This window comes from Lolium perenne, chromosome 6 (assembly GCF_019359855.2).
Source record: "Lolium perenne isolate Kyuss_39 chromosome 6, Kyuss_2.0, whole genome shotgun sequence".
Classification (NCBI taxonomy): domain Eukaryota; kingdom Viridiplantae; phylum Streptophyta; class Magnoliopsida; order Poales; family Poaceae; genus Lolium; species Lolium perenne.
In genome coordinates, this window is record NC_067249.2 from 126,861,093 (window position 1) to 126,880,508 (window position 19,416).

The 19,416-nt window shown below is 38.3% G+C and overlaps 1 long non-coding RNA gene across 20 annotated transcripts; it reads left to right on the forward strand.

Annotated features, from left to right (window-relative positions):
• Positions 1-256: 256 nt before the first annotated feature.
• On the forward strand, positions 257-6,424 carry LOC127334597 (uncharacterized). 20 transcript variants are annotated; one of them, XR_011747233.1, is made up of 11 exons: positions 257-299; positions 399-441; positions 712-1,904; positions 2,033-2,184; positions 2,292-2,440; positions 2,871-3,300; positions 3,418-3,589; positions 4,460-4,621; positions 5,812-6,029; positions 6,133-6,199; positions 6,289-6,424. It is a non-coding gene; the product is annotated as an uncharacterized lncRNA (long non-coding RNA). The 20 variants fall into 20 exon arrangements; XR_011747241.1 differs by having other exon boundaries at positions 5,812-5,965; XR_011747243.1 differs by having other exon boundaries at positions 5,812-5,952.
• Positions 6,425-19,416: the final 12,992 nt, after the last annotated feature.

Sequence of the window (19,416 nt, forward strand, 5' to 3'; positions counted from 1 at the left end):
ACAGCGCGAGGGCGCTGAGGAGCGTGGCCTCCCCTTCCTTCCACTTCTCCCCCATCCTGTCTGGTTCTTCTCCTCCTCTCCCTCATGCCCCCATCCCTGCCGCTGCGCGCATCTCCTCCTCCCCTTCACGGATGCCTCAGCAGTAGCAGCTGGAGGTCGACGGGTTCCTTCTCCTCCTATCTCCCTTGCGCCCCCATCCTGGCCGCTACCTCGTGCACATCTCCTCCTCCCCATCGCGTCTGCCTCAAGAAGAATAGAAGTTCAGCCCAGAGGAACTGCATGAACGCCGACCGCCACATGTTTGTCCCTCCCTCCCTCCCTATCCCCATAGATCCTTATCTTTTTGCATGTTTCTCTCTTTCTCCAATCCCTACGTATCCTCATTTTTGTTTGTGCAGGTCTCACTTTATCTATGCCTACAAGGTGCTTGACAAAATACCTGTAAGTGTTGTTTAGAATTTCGTTTTTTTTCTTAAATTTATCCCAAGTCTATAGTAAATCAAGTTGTTGGTACTTTGTTTAATTTCGTTTTTTATCATTGAATCTAATTTCTGATGTCTCTTATTGAGTATTGTCTAGACAGTCATAGTAAAAAAGATAAGAGAACATTACTGATACAATATTGTGGGATTTTTAGGTTCTTTTTGTTCATAGATAGGCTCACATATCTCCCTTTTTTGATTTCTACCTTACGATGGAGACTTCTTAAAGGACTGTGAAGAGATGATTGCTTGGACTGTTCTGGAAAGTGGCGGTAGGAGGTACCGAAACCATGAAAAAATGCAATTTTAATAGAAACATGGAATGAGTTCTGATTCTTCTCATTTTAGTTACAATCATCTTTTTGAATCTTATTTTTTGGTATTCATGCTTCATACATTATATTTATCCTTAATCCATGGCGGTCTCACTGCTCTTATGCATGTCCTGCAGTTTCGTCAAGTATTTGATACCCTAATTTGTACTCTAATGACTTCTGGTGGTATAATATGCTCAAGGTTTGCATACCGTATACAAGTCAAGCATATTACTCCAATATCATTCTACAAGTACCTACAATTTTATACAGATGATAAAAGCATGTTGCCATTACAATAAAAATATACTCTGTTTTAGAGTATGGTCCACTAAACTGTCATGCATTTTACTTATTTTTAGGATTTCGATCCACCTAATCAAACTGCATATTTAGATGAGTTCTAGATTTTGGCAAAACTCTAACTTTGTGCTGCTTCAGTTATTCTGTTAAATTTTCCAGGTTTACATATGAATATGCTCAATTCTGCATTAGTTTTGTGTACTTTTATTTCTATTACACCACAACTACTATTTTGCTACACCTCTACTTTTTAGTCATCCACTGGCTCTAATTCATTCAGCTCCCCTCCATTGCTTTTTAACAACTTACAGCAGCATTCTGGAATGTGAGGAAACCTTGCCTGTATGTGGCATTGTTTTCTCTTTATGCTCCTAAACCGCATGAAATATTTCTTTCTTACTTTTCAGTTTATTTAACACCGCTTTCCCAAATAGGCTACAACTATATGTTTAGATAGGACCACATCATTGCAAGGAACTAAAGACTAAGATGTATTTTTAACTACCTTTGTTTAATTTATACCACATATTAGAATTTCACTACAAGGTACAATCACAGTTGCCAGTCCCAGAACACAGCCCTATGATGATAGGTAGTTTTTTTTTCCCAATTCAGTTCAGTTTAGTCTGATGCCTATAGTATGCCAGTCTGATGCCTATAGCATGCCATATCTTACGATTCTGTTGATTGCAGAATATGTTGCTTGGTGACTGTATCAGTGATAGATTGAGCAAGCTTGGCTTACATGTCGTGTTGATTTCAGACTTGGAAGGAGAAGCTAATTGAGCATCGTTCTCCAGTTCAGGTTTATGCTCCGCCTTTGCCTTTTTCTTTTCTTGGTTGCATTACTACACAAATATATACTGTGACTGCATGGATGCGATAAATTACTAATGCGTGCGCGTGGCGATCGATTTGGTTTGTGATTTTCAGGCAACCACGTTCTGGAGCTACCTGTCAGACTACTACTTGAACACGATGATTGAAGTGGCGCGATAGTACACATGCTCAAGAGCTACCTTAACATGTTCAGCTAACAATCATATAGGCACCGCGTGCCTAGACAATCAGAGTTGTACGTTCAGGTATTGCTTTGTTTCCATAAGTTGTAACTGATGTGTCCATAAGTTGTTTCTTAATTTTCTCTGCTAATGAATTTGGTAGATTCACAGTTTCCCCATTGCTTGACCAGGCAAGAGGACTGCGGCAAAATCTTCGCCGCTGCTCGATGGAGGAGGGGGATCGCGATCTGCAAAAGGAGGTGCAGTGTTGGGGGCTTATGATGTGTCGCCACTACCTGGAGTCACTTTGTCGCCGTGACCATTACCATTGCCTAACAAGGTACCTTCCCAAATAACAACCCATGCTCTCCTTATAGTTGCTTGTTGTGTGCGACCTGTGTGCTTGGTACTATGCATGCATGCTTGCCTAGCTATCTGCCTATTTGATTACTTGTGTGGTGATGCAGTTCAACAATGGATTTCGATCCTGTGAATCAATGTAACGATTTTTTTTTCAATATCTAACTGCTTGTTCTACCTTTATTTCAGGTGATTTATCTATTGTATATCACTCTGTCTGCTGATGCACATTTGAAATTTTCTGAAATTTATGGGAACTGAAGGAAAATATGGATGCAAGCAACATGCACTTTTATGCTTTTTTCTATGCCATATATAGTTGGTTACAGTTTTCTGAAAGTAAAGTGAGCTAAATATATGTTCTTTCTAGCAAAATCTAACTGGCATTGCTGTTATCGCATTTATTTCAGGTGACTTTCCTATTGCACATCACAATTTCTGGTGACACATATGTGAAGTTTGTTGCAGATTTTTGAAGTGAAGGAAAATATGGACACAACCAACATGCCGGTTACTTCACTTTCTCTATTCCACCTTTTATAATTAGAAACTTTTTGTAGAGATCTATCCATCTATGCAAGGATCAGAATGAATGGTAGAAGGAGGTGTTGTCCGCATACAATCAAATAGAAGGGTCGAGAATTGTTTTATGGTCTTTTTATTTGCGGGGTTCCTTTCCTTGTGGATGCCTGTTCCATGATTTCTTTGCCTTTCGCCTTGCCCGCTGACGTGTTTATGTTGCCTCTGTGTTCTGTCTTTGCATGTTTGGCGCCTTGTTGGGATTGTCGTGTCGGTTCGCTGTGGCTGCTCCCGTTCGTCTGTTGTCCGGTTACGTTCTTGGTGAGTATGCTCTGTTTCAGCTATTTCTGCATCGCTTGGCAGCACTAGTGTTTAATCTTTCGTGCTTGTATTATTGGTTTGATTACCTGAAATCCTTCCCTCACTGTGGTTGCGCAGGGTCAGGATTAAAATTTGTCGACAATTCTTTTCGTCTAGCAAATGCATCCTACTTACTAATGGTGGCCCAGATTACTGTGTGTCCATAAGCTATGTTTGTAAGACCAGCCAATGGGACTGCACCTGCTGCCAATGAGTGTGTCGTTGTGCCCGATGAATTGGTATATAGCAGGTTAGCAAGAAACTATCCTAGATGCTCATGGTGGTTTAGATTAGCTTGGAAACCCAGCTTGATAATTAGCGTTTCTCTACGACCACTGTTAATTAGTGAATTAGTATGTCATTTGAATTAGCCCCAGCTTGATAATTTCTTAATTAATATATCCTGCGAGAAGAGCAAGACCACTGTTATTAGCAATGGAAGTGTTTCATCTTTGATTCCACATCATAGGATGTACCACCAGTTGTTTATTAAGATGAATCTCGAATGTGTATTGTTTTCGATATCACGAAATTTGCCAATGCAACTATCCTAGATGCTTTAGATTTCAGAGCATTTAGGTTGTTATGCCTGCATGAAAGTTTTCTCTTTATGTTGTGTGCATTTCAACTGTGGTAATTTGGAGTGTGCTTGTTTATTTAGCTCCATATGCTTGGCAAGTTATGAAAGAACTAAATATATTCTTCAAAATCAAGATCTGGGCATGCTTCTTTTGCTTGTATCAGCACACATTTGTTCTAATTATATTTTGTTGTGCTTTCTACTGCTTTTAGTTGGAAGATGCAGTTTAATTTCATAGAAAGTAAGCACAGTTAAGCATGTTAACCTCTTCTTTTTCTTAGATGCATCTTACATCACTACAAAAATGTGATATGGTGTCTGTGTTGCTTTGTTCTTTCATTCTCTGTCAATTTTGGTATATTGCAAAGCTACTAATTCTTTGGCGTAGCTCCTGAGATGAGACTTTTGTTCTTTAGTTTCTTAATATGTTTGGGAGCACCCAGCTCTGATGCCTCATTTATCTTTCACGTCATCCTATGTTATGGTGGTTAAATCTGTAGCTGATCAGTTTGACAGTCAATGTAAAATGCTACATTGCAGGGGTGGAGCCAACCTGATGATAGAGCCTAAGTAAAAATAAATAAAGTCTGACTTACGTTTGCCCATGGAAATAGAGGATTAGTTCGTTTCCCTTCAAGAATCAATAGTTGCAATACCTTGAAGAATAATGAAGAAATTATGATGTGTACGGATTAGTGAAAGGTAATTCTCATAATCATAGGCCCTTTTAATTGTTCATCATATTCCTCTGATATATTCTCCATGTTTGTGAGATTATGTTTCCTAAGCAGTTGTATTTACTTCCATGTGGGTTAGCTACAAGTGTTTAGTATTGATGCACCTCTTTCTTTGTTGTCTGTTTTTTCTTAACTGTATCCTACTCATATTCTGGAAATATTTGGAGTAAACTTGCGGACAGAAAATGTTAGTTTATATTTAGGATGGTGCACTTCTCAAAATAAAATCAATATTCTTTACTTAGTGGTTGCGTTTCCAACATGTGGTCATGTGGACTCAATAGTGCAGAGTACTGTGATCGTAGGCTGATACACATAAAGTTTTTAGATGCAGCATTAGAGCCTATTCCGTTTACATTGGTTTCTATTTCTAGAGATCTGCATGATGTGGTGTTTCCTTATAATTCTGTTTTTCCATTGAAACATTTAGTTCTAATCAGAATTACAATATATCTATTTTAGGATCTAAGAGTCTTTTAATAGAGTAGTACTGATATATTTTTTAAAGTGTCTTTTACCCATGAATATTCTCCTTCAAACAAGTGAAAGTGCCAATGATCTGCGAGCAGTTCATTCTTTTATACATATCATTACGCATAGTTTTTCCAGATGGGCTCACTTGCCACTTGATATCAGAGTTTAAAGTGGAAAGCCTTTTTTACCGCTATGTTGGATCTCAAGTAATACTAACATACAATAGACATGTTGTAGTTATGACCATCTACCTTTTATAAAATACATCTGCCCCTTTTTTTAATGGTAGATTTCTTTTTCTTAAAAATGGAAATACTGCTTAGGTCATCCTATTGACCCCCAACGTTTTCTTTGCTCTACATAGTTTGGTTTCTTCTCAAATTTATTTTGTACGGTCGCATTGTTCAGTTAAGGAATAACTCGAGCAACATGTACATGTTCAGGCAATGGAACCTGTGATGGCTTGCTGAGAGCAGGAGAAAAACATTTATAGAGCCCCTTACAGGTGGCTGTATGATTATACTTTTGCTTGGATACTATATGAAGAAACTTAAAAATGTATATTTAAATTTGGCGCACCATCTTTCTTCTCTTTTCTTATACTTAACAGTTCAGGAAATCATTTTTCCTTTTTATATGGTCATACTTTGTCCATGACAGCAGGTATGATTTGTGTCGCAGGCGTTGAGAAAATCCTCTTGACCCACTAAATATCCAAGGGTTCCTTATTTAAAGTCCATGGCTACTGATCTGGTGAAACTGATATTGGTAGCAAGTTGAACTGTACCTCATGGATGACAAGATATAGTTATGTCGCTTCAGGTTGTAGGATAAGGTCATTTGCCCATTTCACTTCCAAACTAAAAACGTTGAATACAATTTAATTGGTTCATTCCTGAGTATGTGCTTTCTTCCCATCTATTATTAGATTGTACGCCTTTTAATTTGAATCCTCTTTGATGTGTGCATACATGAAATATTTTCAATCGCTTCGTACTTCAGAAAGCAGATCCCCTCTTGATGTATTGCCGTGGGACTAATCAAGGACCTGATCGAGGGTGGCATTAAGGTGTGTGAGCAATTAATTATAAGGTGTTAGCTTGGAATGGCAAATGTAGTTTTCGATTCCTAAATGTACATTTCGATTCCTAAATGTAGATTTCCAACATTCATGAATGTTGATTTCCGTTCATTTCCGTTGTCTTCAAGAGCCTTGAATTCCAGCAAGTTCATTTCCAACAACAAATGTTGATTTCAATATCTAAATATGATAAGAAACTGAATATATACTACATTTCCGTTCTGTATTATGTGACTATTTGCGCCAGTGTTGTACATATTAGCAGCTACAATCAAGACATAATTGAACACATGTTATCTGATTCTTTATGAATATGCTGATTTTGAAATAGGATTTTATCATCGATTTGTACAAATGCTAAGAGACCGAAGTTTGTTAATTCTGGAGCTTTTGTAATTCTCAAATTTTTTTGTTTTAGTATTTTTTTATTACCGTTATATAAAATATACATTGGCAAGAGCTCTACGGGGTCGTGCGCCAAGGCGCACATCTAAATCTAGTTTAACTAGAGCGTCGTGTTATGGTGCAAGCTGGAGTAGCTGCTAAGCATTTGTTATTGGTAAGCGACAAGTGACACTTCATTAGGGATGGGCGGATGGGGTTATGCGCGTCAGAACAAAAGCGCATCAATGTATACTTACAACATGGTCGTCTGATGAATCAAAAAAATGAAGAAGAATGCTAGTATTGTTTGTCGTGGTAGGTACCTTTGGTTGCATTTGCCTCCTCGTCGATGGAGTTGTCGTGGTTACGTTGTTCTTAGATCTAGAATGGGCGTGGCCCTATGAAATATACCCTCGTCATTCTGCGGAAATGGTGAATGGAACCTGGGTGCGCGCGCATCCATTTACGAAAAGTTCAAAAAAATGCTATTTAAAAGTTTCAAAAAAATGTGAAGTAAATTTTTGCATGTATATATTATGTTGATACTTACTCGTGTGTGTTTTCACGGAAAAATACCATTGTGTGTGACCTACACAAAAATGACAAAATGCAAATTCCTATTCCTGTGAATAGTAAAATTCCTATTCACTATTCTCATTTGGACAATTTGTCATTTTTATGCAGGCCACACACAATGGTATTTTTTCGTGAAAACTCACACGAGTAAGTATCAACATAATATGTACATGCAAAATTTTACTTCACATTTTTTTGAAATTTTTAAATAGCATTTTTTTTGAACTTTTCGTAAATGGGTGCGCGCACCCAGGTTCCAAACGTCCGGGTCGCGTCATTCTGCTTCTAAATTCACTTGAGCATCGGGGCAATGTTCATGAGTTGCGTATATAGGATCCCCATACCCGAACTCCAACAGTTTATAGACAGTTGCCCAATCGACTATATGGTACTTCCCTATTTGTCCCATTTTTTCCGAAAAGAAGTGAGACCCTGCCTTATGGAAAATCGCATGGTGAACACCAGAAGGCTAGAGATGCAAGAGTTGGTGAGTTCCAACTTCCCTGCTGAAGCCACGAAGTGCCCTTGCCAAGGGTCAACCCTATGTCTCATCTTACCGGTTAGAAAATCCCAATCCGATACTAGGAGTGTCCTGTCACTCACCGGGAGCCCCATGTATGTGATGGGGAAGTTTCCAAGTTTTCAGTAAAGCAAATTGGCCATCCAGATTTTCTCAAGTTGAATAGTGCCAACTACTATAACCTCTCTCTTGTGAAAGTTGATCTTTAGACCCAACAAATTCTCAAAGCTTAACATGAGAAGCTTGTGGTTAGCTATTCCCACATCGGTCCGTTCAGTGAGGAACTATAGATGTGTCACTCCCCTAGAAATGAGGAGGGGTACCACCCCTCGGACGTGACCCGTCACATTTGCATGGGAGATAATCGCTGCCCTCGATTCTACCATGAAGTTAAAAAGGATCTTAGAGAGCATGTGTTATAAATGTGATGAGCAAATAACAAAGAACGAACAAGAATACATGTAGGGGACACAAGATTTTAACCTGGAAAAAACCTCTCTAACACAGAGAGGAAAAAAATCAAAGGCGCCAACCAGCGAAACTTTACTATATATAGGGAAAGTATTTACAATTGTCGTGGGTCATCTTATGAAGCGATCAACCTTAGTCGGAGGCTTACAAGAGGTATAAATAGGTGGCGATGACGACCCGTACCACCAGCGATGAGCCTTACTCCACTCGTCAGAAGTTAACCTCCATTTTATATGATTTTGGATCACAACATAAGAAATTCCACATTGAGAGAAATTCCATCTTGTAGCTAGAGTATAAACAATATCCTAAACAACAAAGAAAACACTTTTGGCGCCAAACATCCATTAGGGATAAACAGTTATAAAAATTGTCCTTGTCATCGTGTCAGGATGATTATCATGAGTACTTATCTTGCAAACCTTCAGTTTACCTTGTGCAACAATGTTGCTAACATAATGGTATTTGACATTAATGTGCATTTTATTATCCTGAAACATTTGATCTTTAGTACGGTATATGGCACTTTGACTGTCATAAAACAAGTTAATGCAAGAATCATCTCTACAAAGCTCACCATACAAACCATTCAACGAAACAGAGTATTTCCAAGCTTCAAAAATAGCCATATATTCTGTTTTATTTGTAGATTTGGCAACAACAGGAATGTTGCCTTTCAACTCACATCACATCCACCAACAGTGAACACGTACATAACCTATGAGGGACCTTCTCTTATCCAAATTGGCAGCGAAAACTGAATCCAAAGAGCCAGCGAGTCCCTCAACGGTCTTGCCAAACTTCAAGCAAGTTTTAGATGTGCCACGAAGGTACCTAAAATACACTCAAACGATTTCCAATGTTCTTTACTAGGATTGGTCATGTATTGACTGACCAAACTCATAGCATATCAAATCAGGTTGGATTGGTCATGTATCGACTGACCAAACTCATAGCATATGATAAGTCAGGTTGAGAACAAACCATGGCATACATCTAGGAAGCAACAAAACAAGAATATGGAACTCGTGGCATTTACTCAATATTTTCATCGGTACTAGGAAATTGCAATGTTGAAAACTTGAAGTGTGGAGCAGTAGTAGTACTAACATACTTTGCATCATGCATATTAAAGCGAAGAAGAACTTTGTGGTGACCCAGCATACCACTGCATGGTGTAGTATGCAAGTCTGATATAACACCAATGAAACACCGTTCCACTAGTATTATATCGCTCAGAGTGGTACAACAGAAACATATGCGGGTCCAAGGTATGTCTATAGAATTACAACATCGACTCTGTTACATAAGATCATCACAGCCTCCTACTTTACAATGAGGTAAATCTGCAAATAAACTCCAGAAGAACGACTCGTAGTCTAATCTATTACGAACTCTATTTGTAGAGTATTTGACTAGCTATAGAGGCTATGAATAGATTCTAGCTAAGTAGGAGCTAGGTTTAGGAAGCTAGTTCCATTCTAGGGCTAAACTAGGTTTTCTCCTTGTTGGATGTGGTATCTGACTCCTCTGACAGGATCCTGTCTCGTGAAGTAGTTGTTGACTCCTCGGCCTTCGAGTTGCACTGTAGATCCTCCTTCGATGCTTCCAAATCTAAGCAGGGGATTTAAGAGTGGGATGAGTACGAGCGTACTCAACAAGTTCATTATAGGAAAGAGGTGTTTAATGCACTAGCTACGACATTAGACCAGAAAGTCTAATACCAATGCAGGTTTTCATAATCATTTCTTCAAGAGGTTGCTTTTATTCAGAAGAACTATGTCCGTCAGCCTTCACCGGTTTACTAGAACTTCATGGAGCTCCTTTCCGGCCGCGTTCGCAGTTCCATATCCCGGAACAGGGAGTGACAGGTCACGATTCATTACACTCTGCAGAGGTGTGTTGCTTTACCCATAAGATATCTTAACCTTGGTGCCAACCAAGCTGCAGGCTTGTCCACACTTCCTATGGTGTGAGGCCCGGTATAAGGTCTAGCCAATCATGTTCCTCCGCTACCTCGCACACCCACCCTTTGTTGCATACCCCGACCCTGGGTCCTCGTCGGTCCTCTTACACCAATTAAGGATGGACCCCGACCACGACAACAGTTTGGGACTCGTTAACCAAACTCCTTCGCCGGTAGCTGCAACCCATCATAGACCACTTACCGTGGGGAATTAGAATGGGATCCCCACCCCACCGCTTGCCCAACCTGGGTCAAGTGTCTACGGTAAGCGCATCCGTTGATGTACGAGAGGTGGAAACACTTTTGACTACTCCGTCCCACTCCAGATCTTATGGTTAACACGGGTATTACGGCACAAGAATCACTGGCGACATTTGTTGTTTAATCCTAGATGGATATTAACCCTTGCAATGGAACCTCCACCATATCAACACAATCCATGGTTCCATTGCCCACCACATAGTCATATTCATAGTTATGAAAGTAGTGGTTTTGGGTTTTTATGCAATAGTGATAATCATAGTACTTTGCAAGTAATTTGATAAAGATACTCAAATGACATGAGCAAGTGATGAACTTGCCTTTCTTGACTGCAAGATTATGCAGACAAGGTCTTCGATACGCAATAACTCCAAATTCTGAAATAGCATCATCGTCCGGTAAGGACGATGTTTAAAAGATTGCCAAGGATGCAATAATATGCATAAGTATGAGATGCAATCGCTCTAAGCGTGGCCTAACCCCGATGATATAGGATTAGTGAGTTAAAATGATTTGTTTTAGGGTGTGTTACACTTTTAGAGTGATTCAAAGATTCACAAACAAGATTCTTATTAAGGTTTGTGTTGTTTTAGAACCATAAGGAAATGGTAAAATGCATAGTAACAATCATACACCAAGGAATAGTAGTTGCTTAAAAAGTACTGAGAGCTTGTCAATTTTAAGTCCTATAATGCATAGTTGATGATTATTTAGTATATAATTCAAAAGAATAACTTTTGAAGAACATGTTCTTTAATGAAGAGAAAGTATGATAATTAGGTTTGTGGGGTTCTATGGTATTCTATGGTTCTAATTGGTTTCTGGAGTAAGTAGTAGATGGATCCTAACCTGGTTGGATCATCAGCTACTAGGCTTGTATTGTTGAATTAAGCCTAAACATCTTAATTACCAATAGTTGCTATCAAGGTGGTATACCTTGTTGGTGATAGCTGGCTAGGGTTTATAGGTCCTTATAAGGCATGGTTGCTGGCTACTCTTTGTTTTCTTCAAAAGAATAACTTTTGAAGAACATACTTCTTAAGTAATAAGAAGTATCACCATTTTGAGTTGAGATTATCTAGGGTTTATTATTGGATCCACTAAAATAGGAATGGTGTTTTCCTAAATAGGATGCTTAATATTTATCTAACACTAGTAGGTTTTAGTGGAGTATGGAATGTAATGATAAATATTGGGCATAAATGCTATTAGAGTTCATCATAGTGGTGTGATGCTAATTAAGGATGGTTACTTAAAGATGATGGTTTTGGTAGTGTAAGCTAGGGTTTAGACTTGGTTAACCCTACTTGATTATTTAGGTCTGCTGAATATGAACACATGGGATACCCATATATTAGTGATGGGTCTTCTACATTTTAGGTGGCCAAGACAAGTATTTATTTGCTACTCTGGTTCTATGATTTGAAAGAAGATACCATGATCACATGTGCTAACCTAGGGTTTAGGTTACAAGCATTTAGGTTTCACATGTAATAATGGAACTAGGGTTTTAGTGAATTAGGGTTTTGGGTTTATACATGAAATGATGAGTTCCTAGTTTTCTTCCTTATGGAACTAGGGTTGCATAATTACTATTTAGTTCATAACTTAATAACTTCATTGATAAAGTTGAAGTTATTAATAACTTTGAAATAATAATATTAGATTTGGTATTTTATTAATTTTCAATAATTAATAATTAAGGTAATTATTAATCAGGGTTTAAATTCCAATAATAAGGATTTAACAAATTAACAAATAAAGAAAGTTAGTTTTAATGTTTTCTTTATTTATTTACTGGTTTTTGTTTAATTTGGAAAGTTTTCCTAATTATTGAATTTTAATTGAATTTAGAATTAATAATTAGGCTTAAATAACAAGTATAAAATAATTGGATTTTTATTAAAAATAAAAATCTCATGTTATATTTTTATTGGATAGATCTTATTTTTAGGATTATTTTGATATCTCATTTGTATTTTTTTGAGTTATAATGAATTTTCTAAATTCATGTGAAGTTACAGCAATATTCTGAGTTTTAAATTTAAAACGGAATTACTAAATGTACCCGGGCAGAACACACCCACAGTCAATGACTGGTGGGCCGTGTCCACGCTGGCGGCCACGTGGTGCCGACGTGGCAACCATGTGCCTCACCGGCGGCCAGTGGTGGTCGCCGCCGGCGATTTCGGGTTCCCGCGGGGGCATGCGCGTGCTCGTTGGAATCAGGAAGTCTAGACAGATCGAATGGTGGCGGCGCCGCTCCGGTTTGGTCACCGGAGCGTGCCCGACGGCGAGGTGCTGCGGCGGGGTTTCACGGGCTAGCGACGTGGTGGCGCTACGGCGAGCAATCGAGCGAGCTAGGTATGCTGGGGGACTTAGGAGCTCACCAGGATCACGACGCGCGTGACGGCGAGGCTTGCCGGGGCCTGGTTCGCCGGAATCGCCTGCTCCCGTCGTCGGAGAAGACGAGCTCGACGGCGGCGCTACGGTTCGTTCGGGGTCGATTCCTCTTGCAGGCAGAGCATGTCGAGGACGGCGGTCTCGGCGGTGGTAACGGCGAAGCTCAGGGATGCTCCAAACGGCGGCGATGGTCGACGTCTGAGCGGCTAGGGTTTCGGTAGGATGGGGAAAATCGGGGAGAGGGGAAAGAACTGGGGCTAGGGTTCGTCGCGAGGATTTATACGGTGCCAGGACGCGCCTCGTCACGCCTTCGGTCGAGGAGGAGCCGCCAGCGAGAGACGAAGGCGAGCACGCCGTCGTGCTGGCGCTCATGCACGGTGGAGAGGATGAGGATGAGCTCCTCACCTCTGTTTTTGACGAAGGGGTATCTCGGGCCGATCCTGGGCTGTGCTGGCCCGTGCTTGCTGGGCTGCTGGTGGGGCTTTGTTGCTGGGCTGCTGGTGGGTTGACACGACCAGGTAAGGTCCAGGTGGGTTTTTCTCTGCTTTTCTTTTTTCTGTTTTTATTTTCTGTTTTATACTTCCTATTTGAATTCATTTTTGAATTCAATACTGTTTGCAAATATTTCAATTATGTTGATTCAATCAAGATGTAATGCAATGACTATCTCACCACTATTTCATTTGAAATAATTATTTGGTATTAGATTATATTGCATATTGGTGTCTTATTCAAAATAGCAATTAGACATGAATTGATATTTTCACTTCATTTTCCTTTTTGTTATTAATTCCATTCAATTTAGAAATCTAAAAGTTACTACTTTCTTCTCAAAGTATTTCAGAAGTTTTGGTTATGTCTTATTTTCTATTTAGGGAATTAATCACTTGCATATGATTTTATGTGAGCGCATATTTATTAAGGTTTTATCATTTCTAGTATAACCCCCTTGTTAAGGTTAATACTATCACTACATTTGAAAGTATCTCAGCAGGGATTGTTTCCATCATGGTTTATCTTGTTTACAAGGATAAATGGTTGATCACTACACATATGGTTTAATTATAGAACTTAGCATTAGGTGGCTCTTATGTTTTATAATTGAAACATTGGATTTAATTAATGAACCATTAGGGTTCCAATGATATTTACCTAATGACACATGGTTTGAATCTTAATTATGACTTAGGTTTTAGTTGTGATCACCCAAGTGATGCACAGGTTTTGGTTTGAGTTATATTTCTAGGTTATAGAGATGAGATGACTCCATATTGCATGTGCTAGGGTTTAATCTCCCCTAACCATGATAAAGTGATTACTTGCTTAATATGTCATGTGCCTCTCTAATTACTTAGGATTTGGGAATTGGTTTTATCTTCTACCAATTAACTTCTATTATTATCCTCAATTAATTATTAAGGTAACTACATTGGTTATAGTTCTTTTTATAGTTAACTTTGGTCATATGAATGGATGATTTCTCACCATTTAAGTATGGAGTTTTACTCTAAAGTTTTTCTTATGTTTCTTAAATGAAGAATAAGTGGAATGTATATGTGGTAGAATTCTACTTGTGATCACCAAGTGGTTCACAAGTTAAGGTTGGGATCTAAGTCTAGGTTTGTTTACTAGTTACCTCCCTATGATTTCATGTGGGGAATAATATCTACTAATCATATAAGTGTTAGCATTTGAATTATTCTCCTATTTCTCCAAAGCATGGTCATGGATTAGGCATGATCCACCTGTTATTAATATCTCTACCTCAAGTTCTTAGGGTTTATGATCATCACTCAATTTATAATGATCAAGGTTTGGATTCCTAGGGATCTCTCATTAAATGAGTTCTCTCTTCCATGATCTAGTATTGTCTTGATCAATCAAGGTATAGCACTTCTATTTTACTTTCTTGGATGGGACCACTATGGTTGCCAATAAATTAAATCCCAGGGGAATTCCTGAGGTGATTACTTAGATCTCTCTCAAGGATTGATGGTTTAACCTCTTGAATATAGAATAGGTCTCTCCCTTGAATCCAAGTGTTTTCTCAACTAACTTGAGGGTAACCCATATCTTGAGTTCTCTCATACAGGAATAGTTATTCTAGGGTTTATGGTATACTCACAATATCTCAATAGGTATTAAGTCTAAAACTCCACTTGGCTATCTTGATTGAGTTAATCTCCTCCTTACTTCATCAATTCATGGATATGGTATTATTCCATGTGATATTAGGTTATCTCACCACTTCAAGGGAAATGGTTTACAACCTAATACTTTAGTTCAAAGGTTGTCCTTTGTTCATTACTAGGTAAGGCTAGGTTTAGAATAAATGGTCTCTCTCATATGGGAAGGCTTGAATAATACTCTAGGGTTCCTCTTGAAGATAATGTTGTGATCATATGGATGTTTATATCCAAGGTTTGCCTCAAGGTTTGTCATTGCTTCCCTAAATAAAATAGGACTCTCACCTCTTTAGGTTTGATGTAAAACTATTTGGAATAGAGAAGAGTATATATATTTCTAAAGTTGATCTCCTTGTCATGATTCCATGTTTTAAGTGGAATCAATACCATGAGGTGTATGGTAGGATCATGGATAGTTTTAAGACATGGAGAAGATGAGTGAAGAATAGTTTCTCCAATTGTTGTTACTTGATTTCCAATTAAATGGATGTTCTTGTGTTATGACAATGATTACCATATTATGATCTTTTATAAGATCAAGCATTTGATCATTGAGTAAAGTGTTGTTGTGTTGATTATTAGTTCCATTTGATCTAACCCCTTAGATCAAATCATCTCTACCCAAAACAAGATTTTAACAAAGTCACATTGAGGTTTATAGCGCTTGACTTGATGAGCTACTTCAATTCCACCAAGGTCAAGTGAAACTTCGCCATCGTGGATCGTTTTACTTTAAAGCGCGAAAATTCCCCAGATTTTCTATGCATGAATGCAATGCACACATCTGTTTCCTCTATTTTTGTAACCCCATTACCTGGGATATTACAGTCTCTACCCCTTAAACTAAACTTCGTCCTCGAAGTTTGATATCTCTCACGTTTCGGAGTGTGGATCTGACTTGTGCAGACTATATCTTTTCTCAAACTCCTTGGTGATCTCATTGGATATAATTGAATATATCCTTTGTCCAGATTCTTCCTGGAATCCATTAGGGTTTGTCTCTGAACCATGGTTCTTAACTTGATTCATTGATTTCTTCCAACTCTATAAGCTTGTTTCCTTTCTCATTGAAGAATCAATGATTAGGACTTATTCTGGTGCTGCTAGTCTTATCTGAAGACTAATTTGATAATACACTCCTAATTGATACATAGGTCTTTGTTTTCCCTTACTACCAAAACTGCAATAATGGTACTAGTAAGGTATTTATCATGGGAATGTTCGTGATGGTTTATTTCCCTAGGAATGGATTAGACTCATTTAGTCCATCCAATCATGGTTTATAATTGATACCTATAACTATTTTGGGTTATTTAGGTTCCATGAAGGAATCTTTCACACAGACTTTAGTTTTGGTATGGTCAATCTCCTTCGGTCTTTGGCCATTTTGAGCTTTATTGGGTCTATGATATTTTCTTCGTCCAACTTCTTTATGCTTGACTTACTTGAGCTTCCGTACTTCTGAGTAAATACTACTCACTTTCTCAAGCTACAGTCCACTTCTTACTTCCTCGAAGTATAAACCTTGGCTTCTGGTCTTACATCCTTCTGAAAGTAATGTCCAACAATCTTATGAAAATAAGATCGAACTTCCTCTCAGTTCAGACCTTCTTCATTTATCTTGCTCAAAGTATTGAGTCATTGTACATCCAACTCAATATTTTACTCTACCCCTTAGAGTTTTCTTATGGTCTTCAACTCCTTTTCTTCCAACTATTGGACTTATGGTTGGAATATTGGTCTGGTTCTAACTTATGGGTTGTACTCTTCTAAGGTCTTACGAAGAATATCACTGGTGTATCCACTCAATTGTGGACCTCCAATGTGAATCCTTCGACTAAATGTTTATAGGTCATTGTTATTTAGCTAATAAGGTTTTATTTGTTCACAAACCTTTGTTACAAATAATTAAATCGTGGACTATTTGTAATACCAACTACTGTGGTTATTATACCAATTGTGGCTATTTGATATCTAAAAATGGATTCTATTATAGGTTTTGACCAATTGGTCGGGACATCTTCTACTTTATCCCGCAGTATTGATCTTATACCACAACTGTGGTCTTCTGATACCAACTGTGTCCTTCTTATATTTGCTATGGTTTCATAGGTTATCTTCCTTCCTTCAGGGTTTATTTTGCAAGAAAACCACTAGCTGACACTATGAATATAGTATCCTAAGTGATTTCCCATGCATTCCCTCTTCTATGTTGACTATGGATCAACTTCAGCTTCACCATAATCACCAGATTTCTCACCTTCATGCTTCTTCCGTACTAAAGTACTCCTCTGTTGAAGCTAAGCATGAGTTTTGATTGATACTTTCTTCAGAGTATTGTGGTTACTTCCCACAACTTTACTTCCTTTTTCTGATGCACCTTCATCTTGTCTTCGGAATCTTCCAGAATTCGTCACTTCCTCACACGTTTACCATTACCCTCTAGATCTATAGCATCAAGTAATGACTTGATATTGCAACATGCATTTGCATATCAAAGTCAAACTTCATGTATGGATCTAGTCAAACAATGAAAATCCAATAAAATCCAAGAAGATTCAGCTTTGTGCTTATAATACACACCATCATAAGCCTGAATAAAATAGTTGAGTAAGACATCTCTAAACATCAGGCTCTGATGTGTAGTATATAACACCATATAAGATAGGTTTATATCGTGATACTTAGCACGAATATATGGGATTCTACTATTTGTCTCAACCTTTACCTTAATTGCACATTTGCAATGAGATAAACTTGAAACAAAGTGGTCTAGGATAGTTAAGGTTAACCTAATTTTCTTTGGAAGTACTACTTACTTCCATTTTGTTGAGGACTACTTCACATGATATGTCTAGGTGCTAACATTGCTACTCTAAACACATAACTATGGAAATATAGCTCTTATACTTCCAAGTGTTTGTACTATCATAAGACTATGGACATGATGTGCTTGGCACACCACTCATGAATTTGAAACACAATCCTACACTATTGTTGAATAACTGGCTTCTTATTGTACTCATCTTAATTATTTATGATGTTCTAGTCCATCACATACTGATTCTCATGTGAATCTTATATGATTAGTAACTCTACCATGGAAGTAGATATATATTATTCCTATCACTCTTCCTTTCCTCCCATGATTGACTCATCATGGTTTATACTACCTCGTATAACTTATATTCATCCCTTACTATCAGTTGTTTTACAAGTTTGGACAATTTACTTACCCATTACTTGTATTAGTTTACACCTTCTAATAGGATATTTTTCTTACATACTTATCTTTATCACTTGATATCACTCCTATTATAGGTCTGGATATTCTTACTTAACCATAACATGTGTTGGTACACATCTTCCAATAGGATATCTTCCTTATGGTTGTATCCTCTCTTTGGACTACCATGTGTTGTATACCAACTGTGATCTACTCATATATTGTTTTAGGGACTTAATAATGTGCTACATGTTTAGGATTAACTAACTAACTTCACTTTAGGAAAGATAGGTAGGAAATGTTGACTCAAGTGTTTCAGGATTATTCTCAAGTGAATATCCATCTCAAGTCATAAGAAGTATTTGGTTTAACTAAGACAACTTCTTATAGACACTACCAATCCTATAGGTCTCCTTTAAAGGATTTTAATCCTAAGGTCAAAGCATTTGCTCTGATACCAACTGTGGTGACCCAGCATACCACTGCATGGTGTAGTATGCAAGTCTGATATAACACCAATGAAACACCGTTCCACTAGTATTATATCGCTCAGAGTGGTACAACAGAAACATATGCGGGTCCAAGGTATGTCTATAGAATTACAACATCGACTCTGTTACATAAGATCATCACAGCCTCCTACTTTACAATGAGGTAAATCTGCAAATAAACTCCAGAAGAACGACTCGTAGTCTAATCTATTACGAACTCTATTTGTAGAGTATTTGACTAGCTATAGAGGCTATGAATATATTCTAGCTAAGTAGGAGCTAGGTTTAGGAAGCTAGTTCCATTCTAGGGCTAAACTAGGTTTTCTCCTTGTTGGATGTGGTATCTGACTCCTCTGACAGGGTCCTGTCTCGTGAAGTAGTTGTTGACTCCTCGGCCTTCGAGTTGCACTGTAGATCCTCCTTCGATGCTTCCAAATCTAAGCAGGGGATTTAAGAGTGGGATGAGTACGAGCGTACTCAACAAGTTCATTATAGGAAAGAGGTGTTTAATGCACTAGCTACGACATTAGACCAGAAAGTCTAATACCAATGCAGGTTTTCATAATCATTTCTTCAAGAGGTTGCTTTTATTCAGAAGAACTATGTCCGTCAGCCTTCACCGGTTTACTAGAACTTCATGGAGCTCCTTTCCGGCCGCGTTCGTAGTTCCATATCCCGAAACAGGGAGTGACAGGTCACGATTCATTACACTCTGCAGAGG